This window comes from Panthera tigris, chromosome A2, assembly GCF_018350195.1.
Source record: "Panthera tigris isolate Pti1 chromosome A2, P.tigris_Pti1_mat1.1, whole genome shotgun sequence".
NCBI classification, from domain to species: domain Eukaryota; kingdom Metazoa; phylum Chordata; class Mammalia; order Carnivora; family Felidae; genus Panthera; species Panthera tigris.
The window spans coordinates 19440716-19453433 of NC_056661.1; positions in this window are offsets into that span (position 1 = coordinate 19440716).

Consider the following 12718-nt stretch of genomic DNA (forward strand, 5'->3'; position numbering starts at 1 on the left):
GCTCCTGGGCCCAATTCAACCTCAACCCATGGATGGACAGTGCCAGAGTCTTTAATGCCACCCTGGTGCTGAGTTCTGGATGGGGAACCAAGTAGAGGGCAATGGGACCTTGCACAACAGTCCTGGCTCCTCTCCCCATCTACCCCCACCCTCTTCCTTCTTCCTCTACCTTCCCAGGGTCCTCAGTCTTCAGGAAGGGTCCTCTCTGGTTACCGGCTGGGAATCAGTGGGCATGGTCAGGGCTGTGGGTGTCTCAGGTTTCCAAGCTCCTAAGACCCACCCCAGGAACCCCCAGTCTCTGTTCTTCCCACCCAGCTACCGTCCCAGCAGCCCCTACAAGTGCAGAGAGGAGTCAAGGCCAAAGTTCCCTCATTCCTCTGAGATGGAAGGAGGCCCTGTACCTTGGAGGAACTATGGCCCCATCTTGCCTCAGCTTTGGAGGTCCAGGGCCACCAGATAACCTCAGGGTCCCTTTGGAGGTCAAGTTTACAGCTCCAAAGAGAAAGGACAGAACAAGGCACACTGTGGCTTCCACTGCTGCCACCTGGTGGCTGACAGAGGCAAAACACCTGCTATTCCAGTTTCCAGAAGGAGGTGGAGGGAAGACACTCCTCAGGGTTGGGGGCAGAGGCACAAGGAGGTAGGATATGCACTCCTCTCACCTCCACTAGTATTCTGGCCTGGAACCTGGGCCTTCACTTGCCTTGGATCAGAGCAACCCCAGGTACCATCAGACATGTACCACTAGAACTTTCCAGAATGCCTTCAAAGCAGATCTGTCTTCAGAGATGACCCATCTGGCCTCTACTGTATTAAGGGAGGATTGGGGGCTAGAATGATAACCAAGATAGCTAATGGGTCTTGGTGGCAGAGAAGAGGGGGAGGAATAGGAGCCTAGAGGGAGGAGGGAGAAGGGGGAGCAGAGAGGTGGGTGTAGCCCAGCCAATCCCTGCTCTTCCTTGCCTTACTCTTCAATGAAGCTGGTTCTCTCTTTGCAGGACCTGAGTTAGGTGAGTCCCATGAAGTTCTCCTCAGCACCCTGCAGCTTCTCACGTGTGTTGTGATAGTCCCCCTCCCTGCTCCAGAATTGGGGAGGCTTGCTCAGGACTGTTAGGCCTTGGCCAACTGGCCCCTCAAAGTGTCCTCAGGAAGGAACAGATTTCCCTTCCCACTATCCCTTAATTCCTCACCACTCTGCCTGTATCAAGGTTATGTCAAGGTCACAACATTGACTGAAGGAATTATGGTGTGGTAGGCAAAATTAAAACTGGGTACCAGGAATGACTGTTTCTGGAGTCCAAGCAAAAATCAAATGCAGCACCTAATGTGGGCTTCCCTCTCCTTTTTCTTAACCTCCAAGGGACATATCCCACCTTGCCACCCTATCCTAACAGGGCTGGTCTCCTGACATTGTTTGTCCCTGTCCACTCACCAGGCCACAGGACATGCTATTTCCCCAGTGGCACATTTCCCAAGTCTCAATAACTCATTGAGAATAACCTCCAGGAAAAGATGATGCTGAAATGACTAGATGATAATATGAGGGGAAAATTAACTTGGATCCCTACCTCACACCTTAAAACAAACACCAATTTTAGTTGGATCAAAGCTAGAGGGACCAAAGAATGAAGAACACATTTCCAGGGAAAAACAAGGGGTTTTGTGTGGTTTTAATCTCATATGACCTTTTCTAACTATAACAACAACAACAACAACAACAACAACAACACAAAACAAAAACAAGAAAAGCCACAAGAGAAAAAAAAACAGACACATTTGACTGCATATAAAGCAAACATTTCCGTGTGAAAAAAATAAGATTTAAATATAAACAACAAATTGAGGAAAAGAGTCACGAACTTTGATACTCTATGAAGGGCTTCCATATTCTAGAAGGAAAAGACCAGCAATCCCACTGAAAAATGGGCAAAAGAGATGAACACACAGTTCACACAAAAGGGAATCCAGAAGACTCAACCACAGAAACCATGCTCAACCTTATTCCTCTGAGAGAAATGCAAATTCAATAGGCAAACTTGTGAAAGGTCAATGCACATTTCTCAGAGAGCAAGGGAGTAGCAGAAACGTGTAGCTGCTTAGTAGAGTGGAAATTGTATAACCTCCATGAGAGCAACTTGGCAATGTCTATCAAAAATTAAAATGCACAGATCCTTGGGCGCCTGTGTGGCTCAGTTAGTTAAGCATCCAACTTCGGCTCAGGTCATGATCTGACGGTTTGTGAGTTTGAGACCCGAGTTGGGCTCTGCCCTGAGAGCTCAGAGTCTGCTTCAGACCCTCCCTCTCCCTCTCTCTCTGCCCTTCCCTTTCTCTCTCTCAAAAATCAATAAACATTTTTTTTAAATGCACAGATTCTTTGATCTAGCACTGCTCACTTCTGGGAATTTATCCTATAGATACACTCACACGCATGTGAAATTATACCCCAGGACATTCACTGTGTGATTCTAAGAGTAATCGGTTGGAAACAGCCCACTCTGAAGAGGAGCCTGGCTGAGTGAATACAGAACAGCCTCCATATTCACTATGTACAGACTATGCAGCTCTTAGAACAGAGGAGGGCGGGGCAGTGCCACATATAGGGGTGTAAGAATGAGGTGTAGTATATGTTCAGGATGTTAACCTCGTGTTTTTTTAAAAGAAGGGTAAGTGCTCTGGAACACTGTGGTACCCTCCAGATCTCTCAGCCCCTATCTTCCCTGCTCTGTCCAGCAAAGTTGAGTTGTATGGGGGGCATCTCCCTGGCTCTGCCCACTGGTGTTGGTTATGACCACTGGGACCCCACCAGAAATTTAGCAGGTGAGAGGAGGAGGCCATGTTTATTCCCTTGGTCCCTCCAAGTCCATCCTCCTTTTGGTTTTTCTAAACAGATATCTGGTCACATCCCTCCCTGTTCACACTCTGTGGCTCCCCATTTCTCTCTGGATAGAAGCCAATCCCCACCTCTGACCATGGGGCCCCACCATGGCTTTTGAGGGTCTGCTCCTGCCAGCTTCCTGGCTGCCTGTTCTCTGTGTCTCCAAATCTCTCCCAGCTACCTGCTCTGTGGCCTCTTCCTGCTACCTGCAACACTCCTCTTACCTGAGGGGACAGCCTCAAAGGAACTCCTTGTCCTCTCCTGGATGCTGGGCTCCTGCCCTCACAGTGTAAGCCCCCATTGTAGTGCCTGCTGCTGGGCTGGGCTCTGCCAGGAGGCTGAAAGCAGGGGCGCTCTTCCCTGAGCCCCACCAGTGCTCCTGGAATGCAGAGTCTAGCCAAGTGAACAGAGGTTCCACGAGGCTCTTGGCCTCTGAATCCCTTCTGAGTCTGAGTTCTGCTGCAGGGCCCAGCTCTGTTCCTTCCAGACGTTGGAGAGAAGGTGCCCTGCTTGACTCACCTATGGGAGACTGGACCAAAAGAGGCGACTGGACCAAAAGACTGGACCCAGGAGACTGGAGACCAAGACTCAGGCAAGAACCCTGGTAGAACAGGCTGCCTGTCAAGACCGGGTAGGAAAGGGGCTGTGTGCAGCCAGAAGCTATGTTTTTTTTTTTTTTAATTTTTTTAACTTTTTTTTAATTTATATTTGAGACAGAGAGAGACAGAGCACGAACGGGGGAGGGGCAGAGAGAGAGGGAGACACAGAATCGGAAACAGGCTCCAGGCTCTGAGCCATCAGCCCAGAGCCTGAAGCGGGGCTCGAACTCACGGACCGCGGGATCGTGACCTGAGCCAAAGTCGGACGCTTAACCGACTGAGCCACCCAGGCGCCCAGAAGCTATGTTTTTTAAAATAACTTTGCTGTCAGCAGCGGTGAAACAATGTAATAAATATGAGAAATAAATCTCGTTAACATGTAATGAGCTGCCTTATTAATGTGTTAAACTTGTAAGAAATGCTTAAGTGTTTAATTGGCACCTAATGAGGGTGCCAATTAGGAATCATTATACATTTCTTTAAAAAATCGTAATTGGCAGGGGGCCATTTCAATCAATGCCACAGGGCTGGTTTCATAGGGACCCCGTCCTGGTGGTGCATCTGGTAGCCCTACCTGCAGGGCCACGCATCTGGTGGCTAACCCCACTGGAGCCCACAGCAATGTCAGGGCCACCGGGATTGGACCTGTCCTAAACCCCACCAAGCATCAAGACTCAGTTTCTTCCCAACCACCAAATCCTGCTACTGATTAAAGCCCACCTGAACTGGTGCCTTTGTCAGGAGGCCACCTTGTTCCTTCAGCCAGATGGGGGTAGGGGGAGATTTGGTCTGTTTGGAGGCTTCGAGAGGCTGGGAGCTCAGTGAGGATTAGTGGCTGTCCACCAGTGCCCAGCTCACAGAACCTCTGTGTCCCTTAATCAGCTCCCCCAGGAGCCCACAGGAGGAGGCTGAGAGAAGGCTGAGCTGGGGGAGGAGCTGCCACCGGGGTAGGGACCTCTCTGTGGCTGGAGACAGGCTGAGAAGCAGTGCTAAAGAGCATCCTAGGGCACCCTAAGGGCCTCTGAGGGGCAGAATCTGGGTCTCTCTTTCTCTTTCCCTCTCTCAGCTAAATATCATCTTGGTTACCTTTACAAGTAGCCCCTGTGTGTCTGGCAATGCCCAGGGAAGGGCAGTCAATGGACTCAGAGTGGATTCCATCCCTCCTGCCTTCAGGGATCAGCCCCCCTTCCCAGGAAAATAAAGCCAAGCAGATCTATATTCCAGGCCAGGCCAGCGGAAGAGAAGCATCTTGAGCAGCCAGAGCATGATTAATTACCAAATTAATTACCAAATTAATCACTCGGGTAATTGCCAGAGAGCTGGGAGGAGGGCAGGGAGGGAGGCTGCTGCCCACCAGGGGCAAGGTCCAGCCAGGGGCAGGGTGGGTAGTGACCCTAGCCCACGCATGGGGCTGGAGGGTTGAGGGCTGGCTGCAGGGGAGGCAGCAGGTTGAAGGCCTTGGGGGCCAGACTAGAGGGCTCCAGAGTTCAGTGAAAGCCTTGCTGGCCTGTGAGTGGAGGATGGAGGGGACATGGGGCAGTGTGGCAAGTAAGCATGGCTGGGAGCCTGGTTAAGGTGACTGGGAGGCTCAGGGAAGATGACCGGGTGGCCTGTGTGAGCATACTGTAAGACTTGGGCAGAGGTACTTGGTCCTCTGAGCTGGACAGAGAACATGGTGGGCAAGGGGCCAGCCCCTCCCCTGCAGCCTGTGGACCCCCAGGCCTCCTGGGCTCTGAGCCCCTCTGTGGCTCTTGTATTAGGAGTGACCAGGGAGTGGCAAAGCAGCCTCTGCCATCCTCTGGTTTTCAGGAACTGTCAGGAACCAGAGGGACCCCATCTGTCCCAGTGGAAAAATACTCAAGGTGGCCACTTGGAACCAGGCAGAGGGCTCTCTGGCCCCAGAGCTCAGGTTCCACCTTATCCTTCTTGCTTGCCGTACCTGCTACCACTTGTCCCACCCAGGCCAGATCCTAGAGGCTGAACTGTGTTCCTAGGAGACCCCGAGTCAGGTCAGGTTTAGAGGAGGAAACTGCCCCATACTCCTGTCCCCATTTATCAGTGGGGGACCTGGTGGGGCCATTTGTACTGCAGGCAGAGGCAATGTTAGGACTTGAGCTGCTAACAGGGGGTTGGAGGGCAAGACCTTACTTAGGAGGTGTGGCCTGGGCCAGGTGGACCTGCAGCCCCCGTGGACCCCAGGGCTGCTGGAGGGCTGGGCCTATAGGTGACTCCTTCCACTCCTGCAAAGGCCCTATACTCCTTTGGGCCACCCCTTAGATCTTTAGTGTGTTATTTATTTACTTGGTGTGTACCATGTGTCAGGCACTGTTTGAGGCCCTCTACAAATATGAACTCTTAATTGTATCAAGTAGAGAGGACCTGTCCCAGTTTACAGGTGAAGAAATTGAGGCAAGAGGTGCAGAGGCTTGTCTGGGGTTGCAGAGTGGTTAAGCTGGGATTCAGACCAGCTGTTCATGCAGCAAGGGGCATACAGGTGAGTCCAGCTGTCCCAGGGTCCCTGGGCGGGGGTCTCTGGGACCCCTGTCACCGATGCCCATGGTAGAAGGCAGAGCCAACTTACCAGGAGTCATACCTCCTCCTGACAGCTGGAAGAGGGTTCCAGGCCAGTTGTACCACCACTTCCTCCTCGGAGTCAGTCTGCCTGCTGCACTTGACCACCAGTAATCACATTGCAGGAGCTGCGTGTTTCCTGCTATCTGCCTTGTTGGAGATGATATATGGGGAGGAGATGGGCAGCGCCCGCCCTCCCCAGCCACATAGTTTGGCTGCTGCAGACAGCGAACGCTCCATCTCATGTGTTCACTCATGGGGATACCGGAGCTAAAAGGAGGGAGCATCTCGGTGATATACCCAGGAACCAGCCTCAGCCCAGGACCAGAATGGGGCCTGCCATGAGGGATGCAGGAATGAACCAGATCCATTCAGAGGCTGGCCACAGAATTGGGTTCAAACGCTGTGTGATCTAAGTCACAATCTTACTGAAACTCGGGTGCAGGTGGGATAGCTGATTAATTTCAGAAGAGTTCAGTGGCGGGGGGTGGGGGGGAAGGCTTCATGGCTGGGGGAGGGGAGAAACATTTATTGCCTTTCTGTGTGATGCCTGTGTGGGCACTGCAAGGATTTGAGGTAAAGATGGGACAGGCATTTACAGTGGAGGTCAGGATAGACACAGGTGGCAGTGAGAAAGTTCCAGGAAGGAGTGATCTGCTGATTTGTGAGCTTGGGCCATGACCACCAAAGGGCATGTCCCCCAGCTTCACCCCTGCCCAACCTCCAGCCAGCTGAACCTTCCAGTGGGCCAGCCCTGTCAGGGGCAGGAGAAGGCTGGCTGTCTCTCCTCCCTATGGAAGACCCCTGGTGAAGGTGAGGGGGGCCCAGGCCCTCTGCCACCCTCAGTGCTTGGCACAATCCCCTGCTGGCCCCAAATATCCACAGGGCTGCTGCTGAAAGGTGAGGCACCTTGGGGTTCAGTTTTTATCCCCTGCTGGGCAAGGCTAATTAGATCCTGGGGTGGGGCCTGCTTAGACCCCCTAGGCCCAAGATGGGTGGGGTTTCTAGGGCCTGTGCTCTGGGAAGAGCCATCTTTCATAGTAGAAGTACAAATAACTACATACATTTATTGAAGACTCTCCATGTGCTTTTTATACATTAACTCATTTAATTTCCGTGATGCAAGACCCATTTATCAATCCTCTATTTAGTAAATAGCCCTGAGTACCTAGTATGCACAGGGCTCCGTTCTGGCGGCTCAGGCCACAGCCAAGAACAGTTGCCCTGACCCAGCTCCAGTCCAGACTTGCTCCTGGCGGGGAGGAAGCGAACAGCTTCATTGCACCAGCCATCCAAGAGTCCTGAAAAACGCCTCAAAGCTAAATTTCACCCGGAGTACCGCCCTTGCCCCCGTCGCTCAGCCGGCCTCCACCTGCCTCCCCCGCCACCCTGCCCCACCGACCAACCCCCTAATCTGGGCGTGCACCGCCACCTGGTGGTCACATTGGGAAAGGGCTTAGAACTGAGTGCTCTTGTCTCCAGGAGGGAAACGGTGCTGGCTCTACCCACTCAAGCCCGGGAAGGTCAGCACTTGGGCCTCCTGGGGGCCTCTGGGGGTAGCGGAGATGGGTGTGGTCTGTCTAGGGGAGCCTTGCAGCAGCACCACTCTCCTGGCGATTCTTGCAGAGAAGCGTCTGATGCATCCCTGCTCCTACCTGCACCAGTGTAGAAGACAAGCGGTTACTTTGTAGAGAGAGGCAGTGTGGTCAAGTCATGTAGGGCTGGTCTGGCACAATGTAGGCCTTCCACGTGTGCGGGGTTGCCAGGTGAGATCCCCATCCCCAGTGCCCTGGCTGTGAGAAACCCCATCATTCCTTATACCTTGCTCAGCCTGAAACATCTCCCACCACCTTGTGTCCACTCTGTGCAAGGTCCAACACAGTGAAAGCCTTGCCTTGCCCCCAGCCAGAAGTGATTGACCTCTTTCGAATTCTCCTGTCACCTGACCTGCATCTTTGTCACTTCCTGGGGAGGGGCATGTTGTTGCTGTCAGTATCACTGTTCTGGCTTGCACACCAGGTGGGACTCTCCCACAGCCAGCCCCTTCTGGATGCCCCCTCAGCTCTGGAATCCAGCAGAGGGCCTGGTGTGGGAGCTGGGACCATTTGAAGGGAACGAGTGAGGGGCAAGAGGAGGGGGCAGCTCTGTCTTCAGAAAACATTCTTTCCTTCTTTTGGAGTGTTGGGTGTGAGCTCTGGGGTTTGCCCTCTGGGGTCAGATCCAGGCCCTGCCTCATGCTGAGCAACCCTACTGTTCTGTGTCTCAGTTTCCCCATCTGTAATATGAGCACACACTTTGGGGCTGCTGGGGGATTATATTGGTTCTGATTCTGCCTGCAAGTGTCCCAGGAGGTTCCCACACACAGATTCTGGGTCTGACCCACCTGCAGGGACTCACAGCAGGAGCCCTGCCCTCCTCCTTCGCTTCAGACTTCATCTTATTGAGTGTCACCTTACTGACCCGTTATTGAGCTCCTGCTAAGTCCCTTAAGTCTCTCATAATCTGGTGTTCTCAGCCTTCTGCCGGTGAAGAGCATCTCCACGAGCTCCAGCCAGGGCAGGGGCCCTCCCTCTCACTGCATGGACTCCTGGGGCCTCCAACCTGCTGGCATGGGAGTGGGGGTGAGATGGGGGGTTAGTGTCTGCCTGCTGGGCGCTGACCAAGAGGGACCTCAGCAGCAGGGCCAGGACTAGGATGAGGCACATGAGGCACCCAGGGCACAAATTTAAGGAGGCACTCATGCTCAGGTTGGTGCACGTGCCATCTGAGTGAGTGGTTCCTTACATTTGGAACCCTAGGCCCCTATTCACTTCACTCTAGTCTTGGCGTCGCCAGATGAACCCTTGACGTGGGGCTTGCAGCGTGAGGGCTGCTCTCCACACCAAATGAGGGAGAGGCTGAGTGCAGGGAGGGATTCAAGGATGGGGCCTGAGGAGAACTGGCAGTGCGGGGTGGGGGTGGGGGTGCAGGGTGCGGGGAGCTCCAGACAAGTGACCTGGCTGAGGCTGGGGGCAGGAAGGCCCCTTGCAGTGCCTGAAGCTACCAGCAGGTAGCAGCACAGGCTGGCGTTGGAGTCTGAGAGGCAGATTGGGAACCCAAGGAGGCAGTGCCTTCTGGGTGCCCTCTCAGGCCCCATTACTGTTTCTAGGGTTTGTCTGAGACTCCTTTCTGGAATGGTGTAGAAGAAAAGCCAAGTGCCTGGCTCTGAGCCTGATGACCTCAGTCTCTGGGTGCTGATGTCTTCCCCTGTAAGATGAATGACGGTAGGCCCTCACAATGGACACTGGGAATAAAGTGAGATTGTGCAGGATGTACTAATCAAGGGTAATTGTTACTAGGACCAGATTCTGGCCATTGTTCAGCCATGCATACCTTTGAGCTGAATGGCACTCCTGCTGGCAGTGGGGAAGACTGACCTGACCCTCCTCCCTCCGTGAGTGATCCACTGGGTCTGGCACATGGCATGAGCTCAATAAATCATGCATCATTATGATTTATTATTGCTATTACTATTATTGGCATTGTTATTACCCTGAAGTCTTTTATCTCTTGTCACACCCCAGGAAGTAGAGCTGACTGCCCCTCCTAACCCAGGCCTCCAGGCCTCCAGACCTCCAAAGGAAGTGTACTAAGAGCTGGGCGAATGGGAATGGCCAGGGTGAACACCTTTCTCTCCTGTTCAACCAGTGGGTAGAGGACAGGGGGCCCACCAGCCCCAATGGCTGGTACGTCTGCCATTTTCCCCTCCCTACATTCTCCCAGGCCAGACCGCAGGTTGCAGTCAGGTATAGGAGAAGCTGAGGGGACTGGCTGGACCTCAGCCAGAAGACCCTGGGAAGCCCCAGCAAGTGGGCACTTTCATCCAGGAAGCTGACATCCAGGAAGGCAGGAGCTGGATAAGTGTGAGACTGGGAGACTGGGCGCTTCTTGACAGTCACCTGTGGGGCTGGGCAGCCCCAGGTAGGAGAGCTGGCACCTAGCGACAATGTTTCAGAACAGAGGGCTAGCAGACAAGGCCATGGATCCTCCCATGCAATACCACACATGTACTCCTGGATGATATGGGGCTAGAATCCAGGCTGCCATGAAGCCTCAGAAGTGACCTAGTCCTAGCCCTCACCTATGAAAGCTGGGCTGAATCTGTGGCCATTTCTCCTGAGCTACCTATGTGTAAGAGGTCTGGAGACCGGATCTGCCAGGCTAAAGAGACCAGGAAGGTGGGGGCTTAGAGCATTTTGGGCCATCCTGGTGGGTGCAGGCAGATTTGTGCCCTGAGAGACTCCATGCAAAGGCCTGCTGGGCCACATGGGTTGTGGGCCCTGGGCCCAGGCTGTACCAAGTTCGAATCTAGGCTCTGATGTGCCCACTGGCTGTACACAGGGCCCTGGGATGCTTGCCTCTGACTGCTCAGTTGCAAGGTCCTCACATATGAAATGGGAGTGAGAAAACCCTCCTTCTCCAGCCATTTGTGGGCATCAGACATGATGGATGTTGGTCCCCAGTGAGAGATACTCTGGTCCTCCCCCCCTCCCCAGACCTCCAGCCCACACAGGAATTCATAGTCCATCCAGGCACCCAGAGAGTTACCTTTCAAGCTGAGCTGTGAGAAAGAAAGGGACCCTCCAAAGCTGAGGGGAAATCCTGCTTAGGGTGGCAGGTACGCCAGATTGCGTACCTCCAGCCAGAGGCTGGGAAAAGGAACCCCCTCCCCAGACAGGTCTCAGCCCCACCTAGCCCTCTGCTCCCCACACAAATGCCCTCCTGGGCTGAGCCTCTAGACCCAGGGTTTCCTCTGTGGTGGAGGAGACCATCCCTATTTTTTGCTCCTCCCCAGCCCCCTATGCCTGCTGACTTTCCTCTAGGTCCCACAGGTGTGTGGAGGTGGTCTCCCCCTGGGGAGAACAGACACCTACCCTGATCTTCTACTTGCAGAATCCAAGAGGCCAGAGTGATGAGTGGGGGTGAGCACCACTGCCAAGGGGCTCTGAGGTAGGGGTGAGAGAGGGCAGACCCAGGCGCAGATGGGACAGCATCCCAGCCTCACCCCTCTCCACTGTACCTGAAGTTCTCCACACTCTCCTCTTCCTCCCCCACCTCCTCCTCCTCCCCCTCCTCCTCTCCCTGTACTTTCTGCTTACACAGTTCTTGTTCATTTCTCAGCTTCACTGGCCTTTCAAAAGAGGCCTCCGTACAACCATAGATACCTCTGCCTGCAGTTCCCCTTGTCCTGAGCCCACAGAGGCCAGGCTGGATGGGGTGCCAGACCAGCAGCTCCTGGGGTTCCCTCGGATACCCTCAGCCAAGACGCTCCACACTGAGGACTGCTGAGGGGTGCAGTTGGACAGGATAGGGTGGGTTATCTGCCCTCAGCCTCTGAATGCCCCCCCAGGCACACCTGGCCCTTATCCCTGCATTCTTTTGCATATAGATGTAGATATAAAGATATATAGACATAGGGTATATATGTATACACATCATACACACACACAGTCATCCTTTTTTCCTATTTGACACCTGCTTCCTCCCATCTCAAATGGAGGTGCAGACACCAACCAATGGAGCTGGTTCACTGATAGGATCATAGTGCTGGGCTCGGTAATGTTTCTGGAAGGAATCAATAGCAAGGTTAAACTGCTACTGGTTTCTGAGCTCACCTCCACAAGAACGACCTTTACATTCTGAAGGTGTCCCTGATGTCTGCCTGCAGCCAGGCAGTGGGGTTACTGTATACACTTTGGCTGGAAGTTGACACTTCACTTCACTAAACAAGGTGGCTTCCGCTGAAGGTGCCCATCCACGTCCACGCTGATAGCACCCACTGCAAAGTGCTGCAGCTTTTACCCTGAAGCCCTGGTTGCTATTCATTTATAGAGGATTCGCTTAGCGATGTATGAGTGTGTGTGGCAGCGGCATTTCACAAGGGCCTCCTTTAACAGACAAGTTCAGGAGCGATAGGGCAGGCAGGTGACTTTCTCCCCCCATTGGTCTCCTTCTCTGGTGAAGAGAGTTCTGGTCAGCCCGCCAGGCCCATGGTCACAAGGACACATCAACTGAATCCTTCCACCATGATATTTATTGATCCCATGCTCTGTGGAAGACCTAGGAATGTGCAGGGAGTTTGGGTCTCCTCCACGATTGGGAGAGAGAGCTAGCAAATAGAAGGTGGGTAGGAGGTATCTGCAAAGGGATAGGGATGAGGCAGTGGCCCTGTCACTCACAAAAAGTTGTACTGTCCACCTACCTGGGCCCACCCTTCGGAAAGGGCATGGAGCAGGCAGCAGGAGAGAATGGCGACAGGGTCCTCCTGGAGCCTCCATCCTGGCCCTAGTCCCTAGGTGCTAGCCTTACTCCATAGGCCTCACTCTTTTAGGGTCCCTTAGACACTGAGTCTTCTGTAGCTCCCACATTTTTGGATTGAGGGGTTATCCAGCAGGATGGGGGGCACACAGCCCATCCATCCCTCTCCTCTCACCCCATGACCCTTAAGAATCCTTCTGCTAGTCTGCGAGACCAGGGTCATCACTGACAGGCCCATCTGTGTGACCCCAATGAGGGTGGCCTATGGAATTCTTGGGGAATCACCTTTACCCAGGGCCCTGGCCTGCAACCCCGGCTCCCAGCCTAGCCCTCCGCCATGGAACTGCTGCTCACCCTGTCCTTGTTTCCTATGCTG